Source organism: Myotis lucifugus, unplaced genomic scaffold (assembly GCF_000147115.1).
Source record: "Myotis lucifugus unplaced genomic scaffold, Myoluc2.0 scaffold_1, whole genome shotgun sequence".
Lineage (NCBI taxonomy): Eukaryota > Metazoa > Chordata > Mammalia > Chiroptera > Vespertilionidae > Myotis > Myotis lucifugus.
In genome coordinates, this window is record NW_005871049.1 from 36,076,431 (window position 1) to 36,100,152 (window position 23,722).

At 45.7% G+C, this 23,722-nt stretch overlaps 1 non-coding gene across 1 annotated transcript; it reads left to right on the forward strand.

Annotated features, from left to right (window-relative positions):
• Nucleotides 1-1,157: 1,157 nt before the first annotated feature.
• Nucleotides 1,158-1,264, forward strand: LOC111826578. The gene has a single exon (XR_002829940.1). It is a non-coding gene; the product is annotated as a U6 spliceosomal RNA (small nuclear RNA).
• Nucleotides 1,265-23,722: the final 22,458 nt, after the last annotated feature.

Sequence of the window (23,722 nt, forward strand, 5' to 3'; positions counted from 1 at the left end):
CCTGTTTGATGGATGAGGCCGGGAGGCTATCCTTGATGCAATTGTATTGATAAATGGAGGGCTGGGTTGAGGTTGTTACAGTGGGACTGGGGGATGCCAGTGGGTATACAATATTTTTAAGAAGCTGCAAACATGATCAATTAATAAAAACATTAACCCCCAGCACACAGTCAAGTTCCTTGGAGGGCTTTTCAACTCGCTCTTGACCTCAACAGTTTTAAAGAATTTCCAGGCAGAGCTGAAAGCACTGTGGCTTTTTCATATTTCTTCTCGAGCCATCCATCGTCTCTGCCTACATCTTAAACATTAGCTCACCCACTTTGTGGAAGCCGACTTGGGTGGAAGCCCCTGTTGGAGGAGGGGCTGTCAGTTGGACAGACTACTGTACGGTGACTATTGGAAATCCCTCCTACTCAGGAACCTTCCTAGTCCAGACAGAGCTTGAGAACTAGAAGAGATTTCTAAGGGTAGAGAGAGAAGGACTGAGAGTTCCCAGAATTGGAGAATTCCTCCAGTCCTAACAGAGGATCATAAAAATGCTGGGGTGGGGTTGAGGGAGGGCTGTGATAGAAAGAGTATCAAAGACCCAGGCCTTAGTCCTGACCACAGGTGACCTTGGGCAAGTCACTTAGGTGATCTGATCTTTACTTTTCCCCATCTGTTAAACAAGGGAATAACATTACCTATTCTGTTAGGTTATTCCTAGTGAGATAATTCTTGTAAGTGAGGTATGAATCACTGTTATTGTAGTCAGAGGCTGTATGGGCATCTGAGTTGAGGCATGTCCGTTGGACCTAGTGCAGTGGGATGACCCATGGAGGCTATGGGGACCTCTTCGGGTCATCATTCCAGTCTTCTCAGAAAGGCTTTATGATGACTTCCAGCCACACCTGAGAGTACAGCGGCTCTAGTGACCTGCTATCGCTTCAGGTCACCACAGGCTTCCCTTGAACCAGTGTTTGTTCGATAACAAGCACCATTTCTTTCCAATGAGAGTGAAAAGAAAAGACAGGAAGACAAAATAGTGGAATGCATTGCACATAGTCAGGGTGAGTATCAGTTTGTGGAACTTTGGTTTCAAGTATTTTATACACATACATGGCAAACTGCAATAAAGAAGAGATTTCTTCCTGTGATTTAAAAAAAAATCAGAAGTGGTGCTCGCTTCGGCAGCACATATACTAAAATTAGAACGATACAGAGAAGATTAGCATGGCCCCTGCACAAGGATGACACGCAAATTCGTGAAGCGTTCCATATTTTAAAAAAAAATCAAAAAAAAATCAGAAGTGCTCTTTTAGCAAAGACAAATATGATTTCATCACTTGCACAGTTTTGAGTCCAAAATCCAGCCAAGGCAGTGAGTGCTGACAGAGTCCCCCGAGGCGAGGAGCCCAGAAATGCCTTCTTGATTTGAGTCACAGGACTGGTGTCATGACACCCATGCTGTGCCATCAGACAGGTTCTAATCCCAGCTCTTCACTTAGTAGCTAGCTCTAAGCCTCGCTGAGCCATTTCCTAGCCCTCCACACAGCGGGCTGGCTTCCATGAGCTCCAAGGCCTTTCCAGGACTAATATTCTGGGGTTCATTACCTCTCTGTTCTTTTAAAAACATATATATTTTAATTGATTTCAGAGAGGAAAGGAGAAGGAGAGAGAGATAGAAACATCAATGATGAGAGAGAATCATTGATTAGCTGCCTCCTGCATGCTCCACACTGCGATTCCAGCCCGAAACCCGGGCCTGTGCCCTGACAGGAATAGAACCTTGACTTCCTGGTTCATATGTTGATGCTCAACCACTGAGCCACGCTGGTTGGGCTACCTCTCTGTTCTTAGGAACCATTTGGCTTCCTCAGTGTGGGAAGGAGCTGAACCTGAGTCTTCTCACGCTTCAGGGCCACTGGTCTGGAAATGACCGCCTCCCACATCACCACTTTCCATTCCCTCCTTATGGGCTCCCAAACGGTGCCTCCGTCATCCTCACAGTGTACGGATGTTTTCCAGATATTTCCTTCTGCTTCTCAAAAAAATAAGATTCTTTCTCTAGGCTGATAGTTTTCATCCCTTCAAATAATGTGGGGGACATTTTGGACAGTTCTCTCTGGGACTTCCATCAGCGGCAGAATTGGCAAACCCAGATGTCTCCAACTTTGTTCTCCAAAGGGGCTCCCCAGCCACAACGTCAGGGGTCCTTCCATGGCCCAGATGCAAGAGCTGGGTGGAGGGCCTTCCCTCCTTCTCTCCTTCTCTGTCTTCATCTCTCACTTCCCTTCCTACTCTTCCCTCTACTTTCCATCTAGTCATGCTGTTTGTGAAGCAGCTTCCTACTTTGTAAACAGACTTAGCTGGTATATTTTTATTTTGGAGAAAACATTTGCAGAGACATAAATAAAATCTGTAAAATGGCATTGCTTTGATAACTGCATGCTGTATTATGTAATTGTTGAAATAGAGGTCACATCACTCTGATATTACAGTGTTTTTTTGACTCCTTATGATCAATCAGATCCCTAAATGTGGGGTTCATTCATCTGGAATCATTTCTCACTTCTTTTGAGGTGGGGGTGGCGGTGGGTTGATGATAATTTCTTGCCTTTAGTACTTGTCTAACGAACCATTTAAAGACATAGCCATCAAATAATACAAAAATATAACCACCTCAACTGGTAGTAACCAGAAATCAACTGCTTGCTGGCTTTTTTCTAGAGTGAATTACTTTACCATCCTTTCTTATAATCCCAGGAAGGAGTGTGTTCCTGAAATGTTATGCTTTTAACTATTAACCAAATGGTATTAAAATATCTTCCTCTCCAAGGCCTGTTTCATCCTGCCCCCACCCCTTCTTCTGTATTGGGTGGGTGATGGCATCTCAGAGGTAGCATCTGAGAGAAGGCATTCGTGAGACAGAACAGGCCATGCCAAAGCCACCTGGGTTAGCCCCATCCTCTGTGATTTATCAATCAATCAATCAATCAATCAGATGAATGCCTATGGGAGAGAAAGCGGGAGGGAGCCAGGAAGTCTGGGAGAGATGTCAGTGTGCAAAGCAAATCTAAATGGAGTGAAGAAAAGAGGGTGGGTTGGGGATTTCTAGACCAATATGCAGTCAAAGGCAAGTTTGGGAAAGCTCACACTGGTCACCACAGGGGTCCCAGGTGCCCCCGCAACACTGCCCTGTGTCCTGCTGCACTCTGTCATTGGCTGGGAGCAGCCCCTGGGAGTACAAATCTGGACCTTCCTGGAAACATTGCCATAGGTTTCAGAGCACAGCAGGTGTCCCCCCATCAGTTAAGCCCTCTGAAGTGGCAGGTCTGCAAGGAGCATTCTCATGGCCACACTGCCTGATCTGGCTGTTTTTGTACCTACCTGATAGATACTCTTCTGCCCTCTTCACAGCCTCTCTTCTGAAAGACACTTCTGCAGTGGGAATGATCTTTCTGTTTTGTTATTAGTTACTAACTGCAGACAACCCACAGATCAACTCAACTGTGCTGCTTACCACCTAGCAAACGGACCTCCTCCGGAGTTTGGTTAGCAGGTTCTGATAGCTGGAGAAAGAAAACAGCCTGGGGAGGGCTGTGTGTGACCAGGGCATTCTTGAGTTCCGATGGGGTGACTTTCCTGGTGCCCCATTTATCGTCCGTCTGGGCTGCATGTTCTCCAGGGAGCAGATCAGGGGTGACCTCCCTTGCAAGGAAGTAACGCACATGTTGTGTTCCATGGTGCCTGAGACGGTAACCCAGCACTGGGGACCTCTCTGCTCCTTGGTGATTTAGGTGACGGTGGCTCCGATCCTGTTCCCAGCCTGGGTAAGCCCTGTGGCCTCCTGAGATTTCTGTGAATGGCCAGCCTCACTTCCTTATGGCCCTCATCTCTGCCCCTTGTTCCAGGTGTGCAAGCTCCATGCAGCCTCCCGCCAGCCAGTACTTCTTCACTCCATAAATGAGAACTCTAATCAAACATATTTTCGAAATTAGTAAATTTACTAAAGCTTTAGGTTTTATGGGGAGTGGTCACCACATGGTGATCCTACTGCCACCTTGCTTCTCCCTCCCTCCTCACTCCATGTTCTTTCCAAAAACCTGTGTCCTCTAGCCGAGTGTCTGGGTCCCTTGGCTCACACTCAGGCCCTTCGGGGAAGGGATCCTCTGCTCTGAGGATTCCTTTTCCCCCACCTTCCCTACCCTAGAGCTACCTTCCCCAGGCCCCGGAATTCTGGGAGGAAGACTCTTCATCTCCTTATGATCATTTTTGTAGTTATATTTTTTCTTTAAAAATATATTTTTATTGATTTCAGAGAGGAAGGGAGAGGGAGAGAGAGATAGAGACATCAATGATGAGAGAGAATCATTGATCGGCTGCCTCCTGCACACCTCACATTGGGGATCAAGTTCTCAACCGGCATGTGTCCTGACGGGGAATGGAACCATGATCTCCTGGTTCATAGATCAATGCTCAACCACTGAGCCACGCCAGTGGGACATAGTTCTATTTTTCAGAGTGATCTCAAATTTATGAAAGAGGTGCAAAAATTGTACAAAGAACTCCCACATATACAGATTCCCCAAATGTTAACATCTTACAGAACCACAGAACAATGATCAAAACGAAGAAACTGCCATTGATGCGCTTTATCATCTAATGGACAGGTGTCATTTTGCCAACTGTTTCACCATTGCCCTTTTTGTGGTCCAGGATCTAATTCAAGACAAACTCATAGGTTGTATTGAGTGTCCCTGTCTCCTTAATCTCTTTTAATCCGGATTCTAGGTCAAGGGACAGCTAACTTTTTCTGTAAACGACCAGATAGTAAAAATTTTAGGCTTTGTAGGCCAGGCCTCCTCTCTTACAATTATTTTTACTTATTCTAGATGGATAGCTCCCAATCTAGGCCAATGGATTCTGTAGATGAAATAAATGGTCCTCCAAATAGTATTTCCTCATTCAAAGTACCTGACAACCATCTGTATTTATTCAGTGTATTTTAAGCAAATTTTTCTGGTGAATGACCAACTGAGACATGTCCTGGGGCTATGGCTGAGTGCTCTCCATCCTTGTTTGGAACCAGGAGGAGTGTTTTCTGCTCCCAGCCATCCTTTAGATATGAGGTTGCTCAGGCTCTGTCACCACCTGCCCAGCCATCCCTCCCCACCACCCCCCACCCTCCATCAGAATGCCTGGGGAATAGATCCTCTTAGATTTCCTCTTCCTCAAAGTGAGATCCTTGGAATCCCAGACAGGCAGAGTCAGCTGAGGACGGTGGGAGAGGTGGAGGGGAGGGAGGCAGAGGGATGGAGGGGCAGCCCTGCGCCTCCTTAGCAATCAAAGCCAGTATTGTTCGCAAAGAGTTAACCAGCATACCAGGCTTGCAATTAGCAAGAAATAATGGGGTGTGATGGGTGTAGAACAACGGCTGGAACTGATTTTCAGCCTTACAGTGAGAAACTGCCCTGCTGATTCCCCTTCCTTATTTCCTGGTAACGTGCAGGCGGCAGGCTCAGTAGAGCAGAAATCCTTGGGGCGGGGGAGGGGAGGGCAGGGGAGCAATCTGTCTTTGAATAATTTAAACAATGCAGCACAGCCAAGCTAAATGGAGCTTATCAAATGTTACACCTCTTAAAGCTGCAATCAGAGGCGGCAGGATATTAACTGTAAAGCCCTTGTTCTGCTCAGAGGAAAACCCAGGAACAGACCGGCTACTTACTGGAAAGAAACAGGAGTTGGGGAGGTGGCAAGAGAGAGAATTGGATTAATTTGAAGGCCAGATTAATAGTCACAAGGAAGAAGCAGATATCTGAGGACAGGACAGAGGAACAGCATTGACTGAGCACCTACTGTGTGCAAAGATGGCAGGCCTTTGATATAGGATATTTTCTTTAACCCTTGTCCCAGTTCTAAAAGGCTCATGCTATTATTATTCACATGTGCTTTTAAATAGAGAAGCAAGTTACTAAAACTGTTCACTTCAAATGCTGGAATACCATGACTCCCAACCAGTCTGAGCAAAGATTTTTTTTTTCTTATATAGCTAAGATGTCTGTCGCACCAGCATGATTCAGGGCTCAAACAATGTCATCATTCCTCTCCATCTCTTGGCTCGGACTTCTGCTGGGTTGGCTTTTGTGGTCAGGCTCCTTGAAGAGGGACAATGACAAAGGCAGCAGTAATCCCTGTGTCTTCCTAAGATCATACTCAACAAGGAAGAACTCTTTTCTCTAAGAGTCAAAGCAGGACTTCCACTTCCAACCCAGATGGAGTGACAGGGACCAAATTCAACTCCAGCTTCAACCATTAAAAACCAGGACACAACATTATGAATCAATGGCATTTAGACAAAGGCTAACAGGCAGTGTAGACAGGGATCCGTGAGAGAGGGGAAACGGGAGAGAGTTCTAGGGTGTAGCACTGGGAGGGGAGACTTAGGTGGAGTCTGGGCAGTCTCCACCGGGAGGACAAGGCAGCTGGAATTCACAGAATGGAGGAGTGGAAAGGAGAGAGAGCCTTGGAGACCTGCAAAAGGCCCCCCTCAAACACTCAGCAGAGCACTGATGGATACATTCATACAAGGAAACTTCTGGAGGCAGGGGAAAGAACTCCTTAAAGAAATAGGCATAACCACCCTCAGAGTTCATGCAGATCAGAAATAATTTGTGTTCCCACCAGCCAGAGTAGAAAGGCTACTAATATCTGGAGTGTTTGGTAGAGTACTTGAAAGTTATGGCCGTTGTAGTTGCAGGAAGCCTGATTAGCCCTAGACTTAAGGGCTAACTTAAGGGCTGACTTGGTCCTGACTTAAAATCTTTCACACGTACTTTTAAAGGAGTTGCCCCCAAGCAGTTTAACTGAACACCAGAACAAAACTCAAGAACATTGAAAGGAATACAAAAATATTTAGTACCTGAGAAGGTAAAATTCACAGTGTCACTCAGCTAATTAAAATTACCGAGCATGCAAAGAAGCAGGAACATATGACCCATAATGAAGAGAACTATCAATAGAAAAAGACCTAGAGATGACACAGGTGATAGAATTAGTAGACAAGCACACTAAAATAGTTATTAAAATATATTATATACATAAAAAAGATAGAGAAAAATGTGAGCACAACATGGAAGACATAAAAAGAGATTCAAATATATTTTCTAGAGAGGCAAAACAATGTTTGAGATAAAAACTAGACTGAGTGATTAGACTTTGCAGGAGAAAATAATAGTGAACTTGAAAAAATATCTTTAGAAACTATTCAATATGAAACACCTAGATCATCAGTGAGTTGTGGGGCAACTTCAAGTGGCCAGATATACATATAATTGGAGTTGCTGAGGAAGAGCAGGTAGATAGTGACTTGTGCATGAAAAATGCTCAATTGTTGCCTTGACCGGTTTGGCTCAGTGGATAGAGTGTCGACCAGTGGACTGAAGGGTTCCGGGTTTGATGCCGGTTAAGGGCACATACCTCAGTTGCCCCGGCGTGTGCAGGAGGCAACCAGTCAATGTGTCTCTCTCACATTGATGTTTCTCTCTCTAGAATTTGTATTATCTTTTATTTTTCCCTTGCAACAACTCTATGAAACCGGTCATTATCCTCATATTACAGATGAGGAAATGGGCATATGAAGCCATGAAGTTATAGCTGGGACAAATATCTTGGGGACTCAATTAGATTTACATAGTTTTTTGAGAAGCCAAGATCCTGGACCCTGGATATGATTTGAGCTATAAGAGTGGGAATCAAGGAACATCCCTGGATTTATCTCTCAATTAACTTGTATACATAGCAAATCTTTTTCTATCTCTGGCTATTATGTTTCCATCCTATAATATAAGAATGTTGGGACAAATTATTCTTCAAGGGCCCTTCCAGTGTGAACATTTGAGCTGTTTGTTTTGCTTCCTGTCACTTGTGTTCCTTTCCCCCACAGCTCACTTGGGTGAGAGGTGCCTCTTGGGTGGTGTGGAAATCCAGAGAACAGCTCACTTTCCCTGGGGCCACATGAGAACAAGCATTATGTTAGAAAAATGTAATTTTGTCAAGTACCTACAAACACCTGCATTGTCAATCATTGAAGCACTGTTGGATAACTGTCAGGATGGGGAGGGAACACACAGCCAGGTCAAACAACAAATGATTGAAGAATTTTTGGCAGAAGATTTAAAGACACAGGACTCTGAACTGCTGTTATGAAGAAGGAGGATTAGACACCTTTAAGTTCTGCAAGATTGGGAGTCCATTTTTTTCTGTAGATCTGGAACTGTGATTTCGGACAGCCATCTTTCTCACCCCATCTTTTTTGGGACACTGTAGTCCAAGCATGTCAAACTCATGGCCCGCAAGCCACATGCGGCCCACACGAATATTTTTGCGGTCCAGACAATATAATGGTATGTAAGAAACATTTTAATAAAAACTTCATAACTTAATTTTTACAATATTCTGTTATACATAATTATTAATAACAAACTACAACATTCGTTAATCGTGTTTCATTCATTTCTCTTACACGCCTTATGTGCAGGTGCACCATTTTTCTCCACTAATACTAGTGGCGAATATTTTAGCAGCCGCTTGCCACATTATTAGTTTTGCACTGACTTGTTTGGTGTGCGCAATAGGAAATATTTTGCTTTTGGAGAACAAGAAAAATAGGTTTATTTGTGTAATGCTTATTAATTTGTGCAGTTATTCAGTGTCTGGTAAGTTAATGTTCAAGAAAAATATTAATTTTAATTAAAATGTTCTATTATTTTATGTTATTGATTACTCATTTATTTCAGCCCTTTGTATTCAGCATATCTCTATCGAAATAAACCTATGTTTCTATGAAAATTGAAGCTTTTGGTTTTTTGCGGCCCACATAAACTTAAACCTTGTTTATTTGGCCCATGTTAGCCTTTGAGTTTGACATGCTTGCTGTGGCCCAAAAGGAGAGTGATTGGACTCATTTAGAAAATCTGGACCGTGAGACGGACAGAGCCCCAGGGCCTTTCTTATACTTGACTTTGTTTTTCCTGTCTGGAGGCCCTGGGAGAGATTCTGTACCCTTATCATAAATTCTCCTTATGCCTAAGCTCAGCTGATTTCTGTAAGATGAAACCTAGAGTCCTAGCTTTCTCATGCATCCCACTAGGATTGCAGGTGGATGTCTGGGGAAGTGCATTGCACCATATCTAGAGAAGGGTGTTGAATACAGCTTCGCAAATCTGGAAAGGACTGCTTTCAGAGAGGGCGAGTCCCACATCATGGGCTTCAGCATACCAGGCATTTGGAGATGGCAGGATGGACACAAAAACTCATTTATAAAATGGGGTGGATAGCATCTCATCTACCCCCACTCCTTATTCTAAGAATAGCCCCTATAATATACACATATCTTCTTCTCAAGAAAAATGTACTTCAGTCCACATGTACATAGTTTTCAAATGTGTCTTTAGTGGGCTCTTGGATACCAACTAAATACACCTCAAAGGACCTGAATAGTCATTAATAATTTCTGATAATGATAAAGAATATTTATTTCTTCATGTTTTTCCTAGTTTTCTTAGGACCTAAGAATTGCTAAGGTATTGAAATTTAAAAACATAAAAAATATGTATTTTTAAAAGTTTTGATTTACCCTGGGAATCAATTTATTCAGGTTATTCTATTACTAGAGGCCTGGTGCACGAATTCGTGTACCATGGGGTCCCGCAGCCTGGCCAGTGGGATCAGGCTGAAACCGGCTCTCCGATATCCCCCAAGGGGTCCCGGATTGTGAGAGGGCAGCAGACCAGGCCGAGGGACCCCACCGGTGCACGATTGGGACTGGGGAGGGCCGTGGGAGTTGGCCGGCTGGGGAGGGACCGCAGGAGGGCTCCAGGGCATGTCTGGCACATCTCGCTCAGTCCTGATCAGCTGGACCCCAGCAACAAGCTAACCTACCAGTTGGAGCATCTGTCTCCTGGTGGTCAGTGCATGTCATACCGAGCGGTTGAGTGGCCTTAGCATATCATTAGCATATTATGCTTTGATTGGTTGAATGGACAACTGGACAACCAGACACTTAGCATATTAGGCTTTTATTATATAGGATAGTCACCTTCAGTTATGTGGCATTTGTACCTGAGATCTCTGTAGTATTGATATTCTGATAAAGGACACTCCTTGAAAACAAAACTTTAAAAAATGTTAATAATGTATGATGACCCTAAAACTGGTACCTGGTTCCCTGGTTCCCTAAATAAAGGATACTCTAAATGTTTTCTTGATGATAAAGAATCATCATGATAAGCATAATTTTTTGTACTTTATCATAACAGCGATGTCCTCTAAGACCATTGAAATGTATACAGCCATTTGCCCTTAAGCTAAATTACCACATTGGTCTGCTTTTCCCGGGTTAAGGTTTAGTACACTCGCTTTTAGACTGTCAGCAATCAGTTTCCACTAATAATAGTGTGCTTGTATCTCCAAGGACCCACTGACATATGAACACACATGCACACATACACACACGGTATATGTTTACACATTGACACAGACACACATCAACAAACACAGACATCTACACACATTGACACATAGGCACTCACTGACACATACAGACACGTGTGCGCATGCGCAAGTAACGTTGATGGCCTGTGGCTGCAGAAGTGCTGCCATGAGCCTTCTTTTGTGTCTTTGCCGGGAGTTTATAGCACATGGAAAATGGCAGGCGTGGGAGGCCTTCTAGTCTTGGGTTATGTTAAAACTCCCTCTACATATTTGGAGGGCATCCAGGCCCTGCGAGCTTGCTCGTTCAGGGAGCAGATAACAGTGACCTTGCTGGTGAGGGAGGACAGCCCAGCTGAGGCCAAGGAGCCGCACTGACTGAGCTGAGGTCACTTCTCCTCCCCCGCTGCACCTGGGTTGGCTCTGATGTCAAAGAGCCAGGTCCCAGCACTGGGCAGGAACACACTGCCCAGCTCTCAAGGAGGAGGGTGGGGGCAGAGTGCTGGCCCTGCAGGTTTGGGGTGGAAAAGTGGCCATGTCCCCATGGTCACACTTCAATCCCAAAGCACAAGCAGGCCTCCCCAGAATGGTGACAGATTTCCTGTCCTACTTGGGCCTGCATCTTGCTCCTCAGCACTCTGAGGCCCAGTCTGGCCGGGCCCTACCTGGGAAAGCTCAAGTCTGCACCGTGAAGGGTGTGTATATGCAGCGGGGAGCCCAAAGTTGAACTAACCCTTAGCATCCTGAGCTACAAGGCCTGGGAGGTCATCTTGTCCAAACAGAATGCCTTCTATTGCCACCCGCATCGAGGGGCCATCCTGTGCCATTCCGTGACTACAGGGGGCAGGGAACTCACTACCTCCCAGAGCAGCCTATGGTATAGGTGAACCCCACCCAGTTCCTGCCTCTCTGTCGCTTACACTTGTTGGTCCTGATTGTACCTCTTGAACCACTCAGGTTAGGACTAACCCTCCTTTCACATGACAGCCTTTCAAATATTTGAAAACAGCTGGCATTCATACATTCAGCAAATACTGATAGGGTGCCTGTTAGGCGCCAGGCCCACTGCTGGGAGCTGGGGGTGGGGGTGGGGGTCTAGTGGAGGGCCGGAGAGGAAAGGAGAGCAGTCCCCATAGCGTAATGAGCCTGTGGGGCTGGGGAGCATGTGGGGGCTGCACTGCCCAGAGGAGAGGACAGCAAGCCGAGTGCTGGAGGTCATGCAGGGGTTACTCAGACAAGGGTGTGGGGGCTGTAAGGACTCCAGACAGAGGACGCAGGGCATGTAAAGGTGGGGGCGCAGCATAGCACCCCTGAGCTTCAGGTAATTCAGACTGTGTGGGTCGCAGACAGCTGCAGGATATGCAGGGCATCAGTTGGACCTTATCCTGAGACAATGGCAGGGGGAGTGGGTGGAAGAATTTTAAGATGAAAAGGCAGGGAAGGTGTGGATTTTAGGGATCCCACTCTGTCTTCGAGGTGGAGAAGGCATTTCTTGGGGCTGCCCTCTGGCTTGGGCAGCATCCAGGAGGGGCTGCTGGAGGCATCTAGACCAGAGGTGCTGGGTGCCTGAGCTCAGGGACTATAGGGCGGAGTAGAGAGATGGTAACATATGGTCCAAGGGGAGCCCGATCTATTCACCTTCCTGGAAGTACCCAACTAGACTTCAGGCTGCCTCTAGTAGGCCCACAGCAAACTAGGGAAAGACACGGTGTCTGAGCCAGTCCAATCTCCTGCAGTCCCTCCACTGGGGCCTGGCTCAGCTGCTAGCGCGGCTTGCACCTCCAGAAGACCCTATAAAAGTGCAGTCAACGTAAGTGAGTGTGTGTGTGTGTGTGTGTGTGTGTGTGTGTGTGTGTGTAGTGGTGTCAGGTTATTAGGGGTGGAGGGAAGGGAACTGTTTGATTAATGGGTGTCCTGTGAACCTGCACATTTGCCCAAGGCTGCATTCCTGGGCTTTCAAACCCAGGGCAGTTTGATAAGCTGAGACCAAAGTCCTCTTGCCTCCCAGAAAGAAGAGCAAACAGGGCCACTCACTAATCCCAGCCCTGGCCTCTGGGGCCGTCTCTCGGCAACCAGCCCACCAAGTGGCCTTTCACAGGCCAATCAATGGGGCAGCCCCGGGTCCTGTGGGAGGCCTGATGGCCAGCTTGCCTGAGCAGGGTTGGACAGAGGCCATGGCTCACCCATGCAGCATGCAGTTGAAGGCCCATGTTGGCCAACTGAGGCCCTCCACAATTACAGCACCTGCCGAGCTGGCTTCCTCTCCCTGTCCTTCCCACCACCCTCTTATCAGTAGGCCTTTTCCCATTCTTCCAGTTTCTTTCCAACCCCCATAGCCTTTAAGCTCCTGCCTTGGTTCCTCCTCCTCCAGGAAGCTTTCCCTGATCATTCCAGCCTACGTGGGACTCTCCCTTCTCTGGATTCCTAGTGCCCTCAGAGCATGGCTCATGGCTTAGTACCAGACACTTCTCCAATCAGTTTGTATGTGTTGGCTTCAAATCATCAGCTAGGTTTTCAGCACTCTGAGCGTAGGGCTTACACTTTGGGAAACCTCTCCACCCCCCGTGGAGGGAACACAGGTAGCTTTGGGAGGATTACACATTAGGGAGGGCTTGGGGCAACAGGGATGGATCAGGGGTAGAGGTGAACAGCTCTGACGCTGGAGCAGTCCATCCCGGGAAGAGGTGGAGGGCAGGCTCTTTGAGAGAAAGGCAGCCGTGAGGTTAGGGTTGGGGACAATGTTTATTTTGGGGGAGTCACAGTAGATACCTGGGGGCGCCTGCCCAGGTGCAGAGGCTGGAACTGAAGCACGTAGCCCCCTTACCAGGCCTGCACCATCTAAGTCACCGTTCACCATGCTCCTGAGAGCAGGGGCTGTTATAGCCTCTTTATGATGGGAAAATCAGTCTTTGAGAGATTCAGAAACTCCCCAAAACGTACTCAGCCAGTAACGGGCGGACTTGAACGTCATCGTGCTGGATTGCTGAGTCCAAAGGGACCCTCCTGCTGCCTTTCCCCTTGACAGATTCATAGATTCAGGCCTTGTATTTTATGAGACTCTGCTCTATGGATCCCATTCTTCAATTCCATGAGATATCCGAACTGAAACCAAAACTGCATCAAGGTTTTGCTCTATCTATCTATCTATCTATCTATCTATCTATCTATCTATCATCTATCTATCATCTATCTATTTCTCATATATTATCTGTCTATCTTTTTAAATCCTTATCTATTTGTCCATCCATTATCTATTGATTTATCATCTTCCTATCTATCATCTATTATCTATGTATCTATCTACCTACCTATCTTTCTATATCCCTATCTATTTATCCATCATTTATGTATGGATGGATGTGTGGATGAATGGATCTTTCTTTCTTTTTTAAAATATCTTTATTGATTTCAGAGAAGGGAGAGAGAGAGAGAGAGAGAGAGAGAGAGAGAGAGAGAGAGAGAGAGAATACTAGTAAACATCAATGATGAGAGAGAATCATTGATTGGTTGCCTCCTGCACACCCCCTACTGTGGATTGAGCCTGCAACCCAGGCATGTGCCCTTGACTGGAATTGAAACTGGGACCCTTCAGTTTGCAGGCTGACGCTCTATCCACTGAGCCAAACAGGCTAGGGCTATATCCACTAGTATCTTTCTATCTACCATTATTAAGCCCTTCACAGTACAAGTACAATGTGGTCAGTCCTGCCGATTTGGCCCAGACAATGAGGGACAGCAGATGATCAGGTGTCAAGCTGTGTGTGTCTCTCAAGATTCCCCTGTAGGGTCCATTACAAGTGCAGATTTCCCGGCTCCAGTTTAGGAATCCTAATTCAGAATAGGGAAAAAAGCAGGGACCTGCTTGTCCAAGTTCCCCAGGGGAGTCTGATGTAGGTGACCCTCAGATCGCATCCTGGAAAACAGCTGTCTTGAGAGTGTTGTTCTGAGGAGAAAAGGGTCAGTGAGGCCTAAGATGGTCAGGAAGGCCACATGGGATCAAGGCCAGGCACTCTGACATCTCCTGAGAAGGCCTGTGGAGCCTGTATAGAATGTGGACGAGCAGGGGGAGAAGGACTCAGCAAGGGCCTAGCATCTTCTTGTGATAGTTAGAGGCATACTCACAGAGGCAGATGGCATTTTGTGGAAAGTAAGATGGCTGGAAAAAGCCATGGTTGACTTTTGCCCAATAATAATGATAATGTCACCAACAGCAGTAACAAATAAGTTCCTTGTACTTTGCTGCAGTGGAAGTGGGTAACCTTCTGCATTCATTCCTAGGAGCCACATGGACCTTCCATGGTGCTGAGGGAGGGGGTGGTACCTAATACCTAATCCAGGCCTAAAGAAACAAAGAAAACCAAGCACAATTAAGACTGGGGCGGAGACCAGAATGGTTGTAAACTCTGGAGTTCTCAGGTTGAATGAGGACTAAGACGATCACCATCATCATTAACATTATCTGTTGTTCACGTGCCTCGTGCTTCCTTCACAATGTATTCAATCCTCTAGCAGCCCCATGTTATGGAGGGGAAGCCAGAACAGCTAGCCACCCAGTCACCTGCTCAGATGGTGGGAGGTGGCGTGCAAGCATGCCCTTAGACTGCATCTGGGCAAGGCTTCTCCCTGCAGACAGCCTCGAAACCCCCAGAAGGTACAAATTTGTCTTCTCCCAGCCTCTCATGACACATTGCTGTGGTCAACTTCCCCACAGGGCCACCACGAGGGTCCAGGCCCTGAGCTCTCACTCTTGGATGTGCTTCCGTCCCTGTCACTCCATTTCTAGCTTTCCTGCCAAGCAGCCTCCAACTAGACAATCCCCCCACCTCACCCTGACTGTTTTCCCAGATCCACAGTAAGCGTTTCACTCCCATACGCCCCTCCTCATCCCAATGGCCCTGCCTCTGCCCCCTCAGACTGCCCTTGGGGGGCCCCCTTTCTTCCACTCCTTCCTTATTAGCGTGTGTGAGAAGAAAAGGAATTTCTTTTGCCATTTATCCTTGGAACAACCTCCAAAAGGAGTTGAAGGACACGCTGCAAAGTGTGAAAAAAACAAGGCCTGAGCTTGCCAAGAGGGCCCAAGTGGTTATTTTAATCATGTGGAACAGCCCCCTTTTCATGGAAAATTTTCTACTCCAACACCTGTGGCCATTAAAGGAACCCTCACTCTTTTCCACCCTGGAGTCCCAGGGGTCACCCCCTAGCTGGGGCCCGCTGCCAACTCGAGTAATTATTCCTGCTGCCCTTCCTCTCTGCCTTCCTCATCCTTTCCCAACCCAGCCCTGCCTTCTCTCAGGCCAGCAGTGGATGCAAGGGAGCCATTCTGCCAGGACTCCCCACTCCTTTGAATAAACTAGGATCCCTCCCCCAGAGCTTCTTGGATCAGGTCTGTCTCTGTCCTTCTCTTGCCCTCTTATTCCCCACTTCTTGAGTCTTCCTTATGCAAACTCACTCCCCACTTGACCCTTCTGAGCTTTCTATTCCCTAGAGTACTCTGTGCCCCTCCTTACTCAAAGAAAATGGGGGGGGGGAGTCCCTAGAGAAATGATACCACCATTGTCCAGTTTTCTGTCTCAGACTGTATATGCTGATTTTGGTTCGCAATAGATTATCCCTGCAGTTAGAGATGCAGTATAGCCCCTGGCTTCTTTGGGAAGTAGCAGATCCAGAAGGTGAAGAGATTTACCTTCGATGACAGGGCTCAGTGAAGATGGCAAAGGACTGGGAATAGACTATGTCTGGGAACCAAAGTTCTCAAAGGAGTTGCCTTGATCAACTTTCTCCATTTCCTTACTTGTTCCACGGTCTACTTCAATTTTGCCTCTTCCCATCACAGCCTGAAATATCTCTTAAGGTCACCCATGACCCCAATGCCACTAAATGTGGGGGGCATTTTCTCTCTTCATCTTGAGCTCTTTGCAGCATCTGACATTGTTGAAAGTCCCCTCCTCCACTTTGAAGCACTCTCTTCCTTCGCTTCTGTGCTTCCACATGCTCCCTGTTTCCCTCTGATTCTCTGGTCACCTCGTAGTCTCCATTTCAGGACATCTCCCCTGCAGCGGTTAGAAAGTTGGCGCTACTCAAGGCTCAGGTCTAGGTTCTCTTCCCTCTTTTCATCCTCTCCCTTTGCAATCTCCTCCAGACCCACTGTTTCTACCATCACCCACGTGTCTCCAGCCCTGACTTCTTCTTTGCATTCCAGCTGCCTCCTTACCGATGTCATTTGGATGCCTCAAAGACACCTCAAACTTAACTTGTCTGAAACTAACCTATGATCCCCTCTAGGACTCCCGTGTTGTACAACTCTTCTGGGCACCAATGAGCAAAGTGGCATCCTGTTCTTTTCCCCAAACCTCGTCCTCTCTGTGCTCCTGAACTCACTGAATAGGACCAACCAAACAGTATTGCAGGCCAGAAATCTAGGAGTCATTTTTGATACCTCTTTCTCCTTCTCCCCCAGCTTATGCAATCTACTCCCTAGCTCACCACCCTTGTGCAAACCACCATCATCTCCTCTGTAGCTTCCTGATGATCTATCCACACTCCAACATTAGAACATGAGATATAGGGCAGTTAAAATAGAACTAAGGACACGAGACAGATGTAGACTGACTATTGAGGTGATGGCATTCCAGCACATATTCTAGAATTTGGACTGTGTCTCTGCATGAAAATCTATAAAATTACATCAAATTAAGAAAGACAACACATGGTAGCAAATACACCCTGATTTTAGCCATGTAACACAGTTTGTACTAAATTAGTTAGTATGAAATGTGGCATCCAGGTATGTATGTATTTAACCTTTTATGCTCAGGGCTTTGATTTCCTGTAAGGCCATTTACACGTGCAGTATCAATTTAAAAAGTTAAGATCAAGCCCTAACCGGTTTGGCTCAGTGGATAGAGCGTCGGCCTGCGGACTGAAGGGTCCCAGGTTCGATTCCGGTCAAGGGCATGTAACTTGGTTGTGGGCACACCCCCAGTAGGGGGTGTGCAGGAGGCAGCTGATCGATGTTTCTCTCTCATCAATGTTTCTAACTCTCTATCCCTCTCCTTTCCTCTCTGTAAAAAATCAATAAAATATATATTTTTAAAAAGTTAAAATCAATACCCACATAAAAGTAGGACCTTTCAAAATAATTAAAATTCCCCTTGATATTATTCAAATGTGAAACTGATTGCCAGATGGTAGGATTCATAGCTAATTTGTCTCTGTATCACCATAGTACCCAACATAATGCCTAGCACATATTAGTTCTCTATACATATTTTTAAATAAATGACCCTGTCATCTAAAATACATGAGACTTCACTCTTCATATATTAGTCAAGTGCAAAAAAATATCAAACATAATTCGATGACAGTTAGAGGAGGAACGAATGGTGACCCAATCTCTAACTTTCTCCCTGGCCGAGACTTCTCTCCCCTCTGCCAATTCAGTGCTTGCTTGAACAACACCTTTACTAATGGCCTGGAAAGGAACAGGGAGAAACCAGGTAGGTACAGGTGTTGGGGTTGTAGAAGGAGAGCTACCTGATAGTCACTTCTCTGGTACCAAGGATCTCAATTTGAGGATTTCAAGCATTTTTCAGGGTAAACTCATTAAAAAGCTTCAGGTCCCACTCCAGGTAGAAAATGTAAATTTGAGCCCTCTTGTTTCCATTTTGCAGGCGTAAAGGAAGACTTACAGTGGAACTGTGGTTTGCAAAAAGCACCTAGAGAGTTGGTGGCAAAGCCAGAACCACAACCCAGGTCTCCAGGTTCTCTCTTCAAGTTGCCTCCTGGGGAGACTTGGGTGAGTCTCACCAATCACAGAAGCCTTACTGTAATTAAAATGAGTTAATTCACCCAAACAATGTTGAAACAAACAAAAGTTGAAAAACAGAGTTGGAGGGCTCACACTTCCCCATTTTAAACCTCATAATCAAAGTAGTGTGGTACTGGTATAAAGAAACATATAGACCAATGGAATAGAATTGAACTAAAATAAACCAGAAATAAACTCATATGTTCATGGTCAATTGATTTTCAACAACAGCGCCAAGACTATTCAATGGGGTTAAGAATAGTCTCTCAACAAATGGTATTGGGACAACTGGATATCTACATGCCAGAGAATGAAGTTAGACCTTTTCTTCACACCATCTATAATAATAAAAGTGTAATATGCAAATCAACCAAATGACCATCCAAACATCCTTCTGGACGACCTTCCGTACGAAGCTGGGGCTGGATGGAGGCAGCTACCATGGCTGCAAGGAAGGGATCAAGGCAGCCACTGCAGCTGCAAAGGCCTACTCTTGCACAAATTTTGAGCATCGGGCCTCTAATATATAATAATTAACTCAAAATGAATCAATGACTCATATACAGGTAGGTTTACAGTTCTGAGTATGCAAAAAAGTTTATTCTTATGTTATTATTAATTAATTATTATATCATTTACTTGTATTACAACTGTAAACCTACATTTGCCTATCCCTGTATAAGAGCTAGAATTATAAAACTTATAGAAGAGACAGATAAATCATCATGAACTTGGATTTTGACACCAAAGCATGAGCAGCAAAAACAAAAAACAAACAAAAACATGTTAGACTTATAACATCTTATAAAAATTTATGCATTAAGAAAGTGAGAATACAAGTTATAGAATTGTAGAACATACTTGCAAATCATATATCTGATAAATACCTAATATTCAGAATATATGAAGAACTCTTACTACCAATAACAAAAGACAAAAAAATGCAACTTAAAATAGGCAAAAGATTTGAATATTTTTTCAAAGAAGATATACAAATGGCCAATAAGCACATGAAAAGATGCTTCACATCATTAATACTTAGAAAATGAGATACCACTTCACATCCACAAAGATGGCTGTAAAAAAAACCTCTGAAAATAACAAGTGTTGGAGAGAGTGTGGAGAAATTGAATTCATTGTACGCTGCTGGTGGGAATGTAAAATGGCTCAGCTGCTGTGGAAGATGGTATGGTGCTTCTTCAAAAAAAGAAACATAGAATTACCATATGATCCAAAAATTCTACTTCTAGGTATAAGTCCCAAATAATTTTTTAAAAGGTATGCAAACAAATACTTACACATGAATGTTCACAGTAGCACTATTTACAATAGCTAAAAGGTGGGAACAATCTAAATGTCTATCAATAGACAAATAAACAAAATGTGGTTATGCATACAATTCAGTATTATTCAATCAGAAACAGAATTGAAGTACTGATATATGCCACAGTGTGAATGAACCTTGAAAACATGCTAGGTAAAACAAGCTGATACAAAAGGTCACATAATGTATGATTCAATTTATAGGAAATATCCAGAATAGGGACAGGAAGTTGGTTGGTGGTTGCCAGGGGCTTAGGCAAAGGGGAATGACGAGGGACTGCTTAACAGGTATGGAGTTTTTTTTCAAGGTGCTGAAATGCTTTGAAATGATAGTGGTGATAGTCTTTGCTTTGTAACATTGTGAATGTACTAAATGTTACTGAGTATGCACCTTAAAATGGTTAATTTTGTTATGCAAATTTCACCTCAATAAAAAAAAGTTATTTCACTCAGAGAATCATTAAGAAAGGAAAATATTTAAGCCCACTGTGTGCTTCTTATGGACCAAATAACTATTTGACTGACAACTTTTCACATGCCAGCCAGTGTGGGGGAAAAAACCACATGTATTTTCTGGAGCACGCTGAGTTGTGAAACACATGTACTGAATAAACTGAAATTATGAACTGATTGAACCCAAGAGGCCAATCTAGTGAGCGGCTTAGGTTTTCCCTTCGAACCAGATGTGTCCCTGCCTCCAAGCAGCATTTTCCCCATCAATCTAGCTGCATCCACTTTCCCTTTTACAAAGTCAACCTTCAAACGGTTTCTTGGGCTGGTGTGTGTGTGTGTGTGTGTGTGTGTGTGTGTGTGTGTGTGTAGGGCACAGTGAAATGAAAAGGGAGTGATATCCAGGGCCTGAGCTTCCACAGGCAGCAGGTTTCAACTGACTGAGGATCAGTCACAAGTCCAGGGGTGAGAGGCTACAGAATTTGGTAGAAGAGGCCCTTAGAACAAAGCCAAATGTGACCTAAAGACCATCACCATCCAGGTTCCTTAACGGAGCTCAGGAATTAGTAGCAGGAAGTATGTGGCCATTAGATGGACCAGCTTTGTATATTATAAAGGGCAGAATCAGGGGCCTCAGGTGAGCTGAGCGACTCAGGACAGGATGGTGAGTGGAAGAAGAATGAGAGATTGGAAACAGCATCTTGGATGCCTGGAAGGATATAGAACGTCATGCTCAGACTGAGTAAGCAGGGTTGATGCTCCCCCAATTAACTACCATCCAATTAACCACCACGTTTATTGGATTATTCTTCTGCACTGGCTTCCACAGGCGACACTTCAGTTCTCTCCCTTCTATCTGTGGGCACTCTGTCTGTACCTTGAGGGCCCAACGGCATTCTACTATATACATGTAGATATGTAAGTATACAACAAAATCTCTTATGGCCAGTAGGAATCTGACTAAGCCTAATATAGTACTTTATTCTGAGAGGGTGCTCATGAGATGTCTACTGCATGGATAGGGCGATAGGGGGCAGGTTTTGTCTGCCAGCAAGCTTTAACTGGAGGAAACACAATATGACCCTCATATAGGTCTGATGGGTATCAAACACAGAAGCCTTGGGAATGGTATATGACCTAGGCTGGTCCAATTCTAATTATGTACCTCCCTTCCACGTAGTGTTTGGTTCAGACATGGACATGTGACCTGAGCAGAACCAATCAGAATAATTCCATGAGATTTGACACATGAACTCCAGAAAAGTCTTTTTTTCCTCTTGTATCATGAGCTGTGAGGACATGGGCTCAGAGGGAATTTCCCATAGGCATATTTCTTTATACATTGAGAGTCTTTTGTGAGAATCGGGGCAACTGTATGAGGCAAGCAAAGGCTAGCTATGGAGAGAGGGAGACAAACAGCTTGGTAATGTTTGACATTTCAGCTTTGCCTGAAGTCATTATTGCTCAGATGTTCAGTGATTGAGTGGCCGCTCACCCTTGCTGCTGATAAATTATTTTAAAAGCAATGTCTTTGTCTTGGTATTTGGAAACACATCTTTGATTCTATATAAACAGTTCTCTAACCACTTTTTATTTTTTTTATAGGAAACCATACCTGGTTAGGGGCTACATATCTTCAGTCTAACTAAACAAATTCAATAAACATTTATTAAGTGCCAGCTATGTGCCAACGCTGGACTAGGCACTAAAGATAGAAAGATGGCCCTAGCCGGCTTGGCTCAATGGATAGAGCATAAGCCTGCGGACTGAAGGGTCCCGGGTTCAATTCCGGCCAAGGGCACATGCCTGGGTTGAGGGCTCAATCCCCAGTGGGGGACGTGCAGGAGGCAGCCTATCAATGATTCTCTCTTATCACTCATGTTTCTATCTCTCTCTCCTTCCCCCTTCCTCTCTGAAATCAATAAAGAAATATATATTTTTTAAAAACGATAGAAAGATGGAAGCCATCGTATTGCCGGGAGAAGATTATGGTGAAGGAGAGAGGTGATGCGATCATTACAATACTGGGTGGTTTAAAGAGAGAGTAGATACTTTTTAAGAGTTGTAGAAACAGAGGAAGGTGCAATTAATTCTTCCAGAGAAGGGATAGGAAACAGCAATATGATAAGGGGGACATGGTTTTAAGGATGTGAACATCACCAAGGGGGCGAGGGCATTCCAAGTCAGGGAGCACCATGGGCAAAAGTTGAGTGATGTCCTGTGGCTTCCACTTGGGCTTATAGAGAGGGAGGCGGAAAAAGGGTTGGAGAGACAGGTGGGGTGAATGCTTTGTAAGGAGTCTGGACTCTGACAATAAAGAGGCCTGGGAAAGTTTTAATGAGGATCTCAGGTGATCAGAGTGGTATTCTAGAAAGATCACTTAAGCAACAGGGTGAATGATGGACTGGAGTTGGGCAAGTTGGGAGTGAAGACCGGCTGGGGGGGACTGAAATAGCCCCGGTGAGACCCAGTGGTGGCCTGTACCAGGGCAGTAGCGGTGGGGATTTCAAGGGAGGCTTTGGGTGTCAAATGGACAGGCTGTGGCAAAAGTTTGGGTGGGAGGCTGGAGGGTGAGGATGGCTTACAGGCTTTCGACGTAGTGGCCTGGAGAACACTGGTGGGATATTGTGGAGGGTGCAGGAATGGGGTGGGGGTTAGGAAGAGGCCAGGCTGCCTTTCCTGGTCTGACCCCAACCACCACACCCTGATTTCCTGGATCACAGGAGTGTGGGTGGTCCAGATAGGCAGTGGTCTCCGCTGGGAAGCTCCTCTCCTGAAACAGCACCAAGCATGGTAGTTTGAGGGAAGCCAACTGTCCAGGGGCCCGGAGGAGAGGACAGACGCTTGCACTTAGGCGCTTTCCAAGTAATAAGTACTTTCTCCGTGGGCTTGTGTGGGCCCAGCTGCTGACACTGGGTGGGCGTGGAGGGGAAATGCCGATCCGGGGAGCACGTTCAGGGACCGAGACCGTAACAATCCCATCGTCTCATCCACTTTCTCTCTCCAAATAAGTCAAGTAAAACAAACAACTCAGAATCAAACAGACTACAGACAGTTCCAAATGTGCAAAACGAAGCAATAGTTTCATGTCTTGTAAAGGAACTCTAGTCCCTGAGATCTAAAAAGGACGGTACACTGTCCAATGACACCTTTTTCTCTCATTGTGCTGTTTTCCTTCAAAACTGACCACCACCCGCCTGGTGAATTCAACTGGCTTCAGCTCCCCATGTGATTGTCTGACCACCACGCTGTACACCTGAAACCAGTACAAAAGAATACTGAAAGCAAATGCAACTGAAAACAAACACTTCAGTGATAAGGGCTGGACAAGCTTCAGCTCAAGGCCGCAGCTTGGCCTAACCCTCCGGTTTTTCTTGCTACTGGGAGCCCAAGACTTGTGAAGGGCAGGTTCCTCTTGGGGCGAGGAAACACTCAAACCAAAGGACTCGCGGGGGCAGGGGTGGTCTTTCTCTATTTGCCACACCGGGTGGTTGCCCGATCCCAGAGCACCCTCTGCATCCTGGGCGCTCAGAGCCCTCTCCCCTCCCCCCTGCACCCAACCCCCCTCCCCCTGTCCGGGGCAACCTACTGCCCCACGGCCCGCCCGCCCGCCCGCCCGCCCGCAGGCCGCCTACCCCCCCCTCCCGCCCCCTCCCCGCCGCTGCCTGTAGC